Source organism: Lissotriton helveticus, chromosome 11 (genome assembly GCF_964261635.1).
Source record: "Lissotriton helveticus chromosome 11, aLisHel1.1, whole genome shotgun sequence".
Classification (NCBI taxonomy): Eukaryota; Metazoa; Chordata; class Amphibia; order Caudata; family Salamandridae; genus Lissotriton; species Lissotriton helveticus.
The window spans coordinates 766,290,776-766,297,750 of NC_136072.1; the positions used below are offsets into that span (position 1 = coordinate 766,290,776).

Below are 6,975 nucleotides of genomic sequence, written 5' to 3' on the forward strand. Positions count from 1 at the left end.
GGGGCTGAGAACCGGCCTATCCCGGGTTCATCCGCAGACCAGCTGGAGAACAGCAGCGCCCGGGCTAGGAGGAGCACGGCGCCAGGATATGGAATAATCTTACTGCACACACAACTGGGCCATTAATGGCCAGCTGGGGCCAGTGCATGCAAGCCAGGCGAGTAACTAAGGAGAGTTAATCTTGTTTGGGGAGGCTGGGCCTAGACAGCATGAGTCTAAGGAAACAGATAATTCCGTGTAACAGGGCACAACTTTTACACTTCGGGGTTTTAATTTAAGATCAGTGCATTCTGGGAGTTGTAGTCTTGCTTTATTTTAGTTGAGCCATATGGACCAGCACACCCCATAATGATATGTTAAAGGATGGAAAATAGATCTGTCAGTGATATAGTGCCATCTGTTCCATCCCACGAATTAAGGGTTCAGTACAAAGTACCTAAACACGTACTTTCTAGAGTAAGTCAGTTAAACAGTGCACCTCCAGCCCCAATTGGAGGCATTAGGAGGAAGCCAAGGGGATTTGCGGGGAGCGAAGGCAGAGGTATAGGCCTAGCGCCTTCAGCCCATGACCATGACTGCAGAGGCGACAAGTAATGGCGCGAATGCAAAATTCCAGGCCACTTCCTGACTCTCATGAAAAAGAATTAACCTACATGATCCATCCAAGGGGATTTAGTGCAACCAGCTGGAAACTTGTGCAACCCCTGCTCAGCTCAAATGACCAGTTACACATGTGATAGTTGGGCCTGGACAAGAAAAAAACAAAAGTTGAGGCAGTAACAACAACACACTGACAGTACAGCAATGCAACCCAGCAAGCTGCAACAGTGACACCTAGCAAAGAGCACAACACAGGTGGTGTGGAACTGCTGCTACCTAGCACATAACACAAAGTGTAACACTGTGGCCTGGGAAAGAGTGTGGTCCAGCAGTGGTATTGTTGCTACCACAGGTAGAAAGACCCAGGGGTGACTTATAGAGGGTATGATGCAGCAGTGCAATCAGGCGCCAGTGTTACCCAGCACAGATAACAAGTTCCCGCAGTGCATCGTAGCACAGGCTGCACTGTGCCTAAGTTACCGAGAACAGACCACAGGATGGTGATGCAGCACTACTACTTAGCACAGCACTGAAAACAGAGATGCGACAGTGATACCCTAAGACACAACATTGTAACTCAGCACATAATACAAGATGGCTCCAGTGCTACCTAGCACAGAACGCACTGGAAGACAACGTTGCCCAAAACAGGCAACATGATGGAATAGAGCTACTTAGAACGAAGGCACTACCTAACTTATAAAAGACAATGTAGCAGTCATGCTGAGCAAAGAAAGCATGGAACGGCAGTAGTTGCCAGACAAGTTGTCCTAGAACGTCGCACAGGGTGCACCAGTGCTACCTGAAAGAGAATACAAGCTGCAGCTGTGCTGCCAGGCACAGAACCCAAAATGCAGCGGTGCCCCCAGGCACAGAACCCAAGAGGTAACAGTGCTGCCAGGCACAGAACCCAAAATGCAGCAGTGCCCTAAGGCACAGAACCCAAGAGGTAGCAGTGCTGCCAGGCACAGAAACCAAGATGTTGCAGTGCTGTCAGGCACAGAAACCAAGATGTTGCAGTGCTGTCAGGCACAGAACACCCCATGCAGCAGTACTACCTAGCACACAACCCAGGAAGTAGCTGTGCTGCCAGGCACAGAACACATGATGCAGAAGTAACATCTAGCACAATGCAGAAGGGATACCTAGAACATAAAACAGGATGCAGTAGTCGTGCAGGCAGGGCACAGAGCCGAGGTTGCAATAGGGCTGGCAGGCACAGAACACACAATGCAGCAGTAGTATCTAGCACACAATGCAGCAGTAGTATCTAGCACACAATGCAGCAGTAGTATCTAGCACACAATGCAACAGTGCTACCAGGCATAGAACACTTGATGCAGTAGTACTACCTAGAACAGAAGGCACAATGCAGCAGGGCAGCCAGAACAGAAAACATGATGCAGTCGTGCTGGCAGGGGCACAGAATCCAAGTTGCAGAAGTGCTGGAAGGCACAGAACACACAATACAGCAGTAGTATCTAGCACACAATGCAGCAGTGATACCTAGAACAGAACACACAATGCAGCAGTGCTACCTAGAAAAGAACACTCAATGCAGCAGTATCTAGCACACAAGGCTAGCGCAGCAGAGAGCTACCTAGAACAGGATACAGCAGTACTACCAGGCACAAAACACATCATGCAGCAGAGAGCTGCCTAGAACAGGATACAGCAGTACTACCAGGCACAAACACATCATGCAGCAGAGAGCTACCTAGAACAGGATACAGCAGTGCTACCAGGCACAAAACACATGATGCAGCCGTGCTACCAGGCACAAAACACATGATGCAGCAGTGTTACCAAGCACAAAACACATGATGCAGCAGTGTTACCAGGCACAAAACACATGATGCAGCAGTGTTACCAGGCACAAAACACATGATGCAGCAGTGTTACCAGGCCCAAAACACATGATGCAGCAGTGTTACCAGGCAGTTAGCAGGCACAAAACACATGATGCAGCAGAGAGCTACCTAGAACAGGATACAGCAGTACTACCAGGCACAAAACACATGATGCAGCAATATCTAGCACACAAGACATGCAGCAGCACTGCTACCTAGAGCAGAACACATAACACAGCTGTGGTACCTAGAACAGAACAGAGAGTCTGGCTTGATATGGCAAAACAGAGGGCACAGAAGCTGTCCAGCTTCAAGAAACACGAATCCCAACTACATAAAACGGGATGTAGTTGCAGCACTGCGACCTGATTCAGAACATACAATGCAGTTGTCTGTGCAGCGAAGCTTCTTACAGCAATACCACTCGAGCACAGGTGCAACCATGACGAGAGGCCAGCGGGTACAGTTGCAAAGTTGCTGGCTGATCTGAATATAAAATACGTCGTTGCTAAGCAGACAATGAGATGTCTGCAGCGGTCCATGCCAGACATTAAAAGCAGCTGCAGCAGCCCCGTGCTGCCTGTGAGTCACAGCACTTCTGGGCGCTGGGTAGGCACTCTCAAGTCTCAATACTTCTAGCTGTTTGCCGTTTTAGCACTACTGTGTTTACAGTGATGCGCTGTTGTCATATAGTGCAGGTGGGCAAGCACTTGCGCCAAAGCACGTTGATGATACCGGTTGCAGCAGCGCGGTGCGTGCGTGCGACATCAAAATACTACCCACGCCACGCACCCTTGCAAACTGATGAGAGCTGGGCACACAGAGGCATAGTCGAAAGCATCCGTCTACAGCTGCCAAGTGCAAGCAGTTGATGATGCGCACGTGCTCCGTGCAGATGGCGCTGCGCACGTGCACACTGAGGGTGGGTACTCACAGCACGTTCAGGTCCTCCAGCCCCGCTGAGCTGCTAACTTCTGCTGCATCCTCTGAACACAGAGGGCAGAGCACCAGCTGCATCCCTCAGACGGGCGGCCACGCCCACCCATCACGTGCCTCGCCCAGGGTGGCCGGATTGGTTAGTAATCCGTGGGGCGGATTCGGACGCTTCGCGTCTCCACCCTTAATTCTCTGAGTCCCACCAGTACCCGAAACCATCCAGTTGCGAGCTCGCTGCCTTGTTGCAGTAGTAGTGCACGTGACATGTTTAAGCGTGGCATCCGCCGCCGAGGGTACCCAGAGTGTAACTCTGCACAATCAAGAGGTAGTCCGGTGTTTACAGTGGTCCCAAAGCGCCCTGAAGGCCCTGTGTGACATGCAGCTGCCCAGTGGCCCCCATGACATGATTGAAATCTTTAGCCAGCCATCAAGAGAAGTACGCTGGGGTTATGGAGCCAACAGTATAGTGTTAAAAGTGAAACTACAAGTCCCAGAATACACTAGGTGTTCAGCTAGAAAGCACAGATTGTGATAGTGTAACACATGACACGTGGACGCTAGACAGCTTTAGAGGGGTTCCATTAGCACCTGGTGTGCAAATTAGAAGCCGGGGTATTACTCTGTGCGTATATAGGTTAATGCCCAGTTACTCACTGGTAATATTCATTACTCCTAGTCCTGGTCCAAGAGGATTACACCCACTGCTTTTTTACCCTAAGGTAAACCGGAGCACTGCTCTAGAGGCCTGGTGTTCACAGTGGTTACAATGTAACACTTCCGTGTGTAGACACGGGCCTCTGTGCAGTGGTCCTCGTGCGTAAAGGGGCCACAGCCAGGCGGGCAACTAGAGCCAAATTTCGGAGGGGGGTGAAAAATATTTGGGGGGGGGCTACTTCTTCCAACCATAGACAGAGTGGCTGAAAGAAGGGGTGCAAACACAATAAAAGCCTAATTTACAAGTAAATGGTCTTTTAAAGACCTGTTAAGTACTCGGGTGCAGCTGCAATTAGATGGTCCCCAGCCCGCAAAGCTGTGTCAGCCCGGGCTGACACACACGACGAGGGGGGGGGCTGAAGCCTCGTGAGCCCAATGGGTGTTGCGCGCCTGGCCACAGTGTATTATTCCTTTCGTACCTTGTTCTTTCAGCGTATCCTCCAGTGTACAGAGACTTCATTGCAGTGTTCTCAGTCCGTGCAGCAGCTCAGTGCAGTGCTCTCAGAGGTGCACTGGCCCCAGTGCAGTTCATCCAGGATATGTAGTCAGACAAATGCATAGCTGCCAAATTTGCTAGGTTCACGCGTGACAAATTGCTCCAGTTCAGGTTTAAAAAAAAAAAATCCTTTGAGTTGTTGTTTGGGAATTATAATGGAATAAACATCACTACAAGTCCCAGACTGCAAGGAAACACCTGGCATGAATCATTGGGTCAAAAATGGACCTGGAATAGTTGTCAGGGCTGCCTTCAGTCAAGAACAGTACATGAGCCAGTCATTCTCTGGTAGCGCCACAAGAATCTGGAACTCCATACCACCCTCCCTTCGCCTAACAGCCTCCATGGTCACCTTCAAAAAGGACCACAAGCTCCTCCTATTTGGCAGTGCCTGGGTTAATCACCCTCGACCATACCGAAGTACTCTGTCCAGGATAAGAACTACCTTCAGTGTGTGTCCTCACCATCTTAATCAATGCTTGAACCGTGTACATCCCTTGTCCAAGCGGCGGCTTTTGTCCTGGTCGCAGCTACAAATGCAATATGTCTGAACGTAATTATTGTAACTGTAACTTGATGTACCCTTGTATCACGCTACTGTTGTAAGTGCTCTGATGCCTTCAGGCCATGTGTGCACAATATAAAATTGCAAAATAAAATAAATAAAATGCAGTCCACAGAGCTCTCAAGTTTAATGCACGATTAGCTTACCCTGTCGAGGTTTTCTCATTTGCATTCTGGGACTTGTAGTCTTGATTTTGTAACTGGATAACCAGGATTTCAAGTCCCATAGTGCAAAGCAAAAACTTCAGCTAGATGAGCTACCCACACATGGCCCAGAAAAATGTGATAGCTTCGAGTCCACTTAGTGGGTGCAAAGGGTCTCTGCAGCTCTGTTAAGATTCCCAGGTCCATGCGTGATATGCAGCTTTAGTCCAGGCTTTTTATTTGAGTCTTATAGTCTTGTGTATTCAATTATATAAACATGACTACAAGTCCCAAAGTTCAAAGCAAAAAACCTGAACTGTACCATCATATCACACACAGACCTGGAAAACGTAGCAGCTATGTCCCTGCAGTGCTGTACTCTATCTTAATAGGTGGCCAGTCCAGTGCACCTATTGCAGGGTCCAGGAAGCCAGTGCAGTGCATGCAGTGCTTACAGTGGGGTAGCCCTGCTCCAAGATAGCGTGTTGGCCTTGGCACAGGGTAACTTTTGTGTGCAGGGATCTTACAGCGGTAGCCCCAGTATTTAGAAGGGGCCCATGGTGTTCATATCAAAATGTCCAGCATAGCTGTCGTCCTGCCCTATGACCCTCAGCCAGTACTGATTTTTCATCCTATACTTGACATGCTGGGACTTGCAGGCTCAGTTGTCCCATTGTAAGCATGAATCATCACGCCTCAGATTGACTAGTATTGCTGACTGCTGAAAGAACATGGCCATAATAACACAATGCCAATTGACATATATATCTTCCAAAGCAATGCTCCCAGTAACTACATTATTCAAAGTTCAGTGCTCCAAACTTGGGAACATATGCATTGATTGCCTTGTTTAAAGCAGGCTCGGTACAGAGCTTTCAGTCAGCGCATGGATCTATGTGCAGTTTATATGAGACCGCAGTGCACACATATGTCTTGGTGGTGCAGGACTCTATGGGAAAAGGGTGGCCAGTGCAGCGCTCCCAGTGCAAACAGAGAGGATCCGTGGATTACACCCAGAGGCTGATGTGGTCTTGGAGATCTTACAGAACTGTTGTGCCAGTGGATGTAAGCCTCTGTTGACTTGGTATACAGGTGGAGTGTGGCATGTAGGCTCCAATTGGTCGAGGTGGATTGATGTTTAATTTGCAATATAATAATATCTGGTGCCCAAAGTTTTGCTTCGAATCCCGTGATCTGCTCATTCGAAGGTAGGGGTGCTGAACACCAAGGCTGGATGGCCTTAATTCCACCCCATGCCGCTTTAATGTAACACCAGACATTCCCTCACTTTGTATGCCACTCTATAAGGTTCCTTTTCTTCCCTGTTTTCTCCCTTTATAACTGTTCTGGTTAGTATATTTAAAGACTTGGTTACAGTAGGACGTCAGTCAGATGCAATACCAAGCCAGACCTAAAACCTGACCTCGAAGAGGCACACACGCGTGGTCCCCGGAATTTCGGAGCTCTGAGGGTGAGCCTGGCATTGGCCAATGTTAACCCGTCATGACTACCAGCCCCCAACACTCATATAAAATGTAAACAAAGTGGTAATGGCAGCCTCTCAGTCAGCACCCATTCAAAAGTGCCTACCGAGGGCGGGGGTGTAGGGAGGGGGGCAGGTGGTGATTAGCAACCCTTGGACTAGACTCAAACAGCTGCTATGCCCACCTC

At 49.1% G+C, this 6,975-nt stretch overlaps 1 protein-coding gene across 2 annotated transcripts in view; it reads right to left on the bottom strand.

Annotated features, from left to right (window-relative positions):
- RASSF2 (Ras association domain family member 2) overlaps positions 1-3,464 on the bottom strand; it is a 272,671-nt gene extending 269,207 nt beyond the window's left edge. Inside the window, exon 1 of one of the 2 annotated variants that reach the window (XM_078666637.1) lies at positions 3,385-3,464. The gene's annotated coding sequence lies outside the window, so the exon portion shown is untranslated. The remainder of the gene's footprint in view (positions 1-3,384) is intronic. The other variant, XM_078666638.1, reaches the window with a different exon arrangement.
- Positions 3,465-6,975: the final 3,511 nt, after the last annotated feature.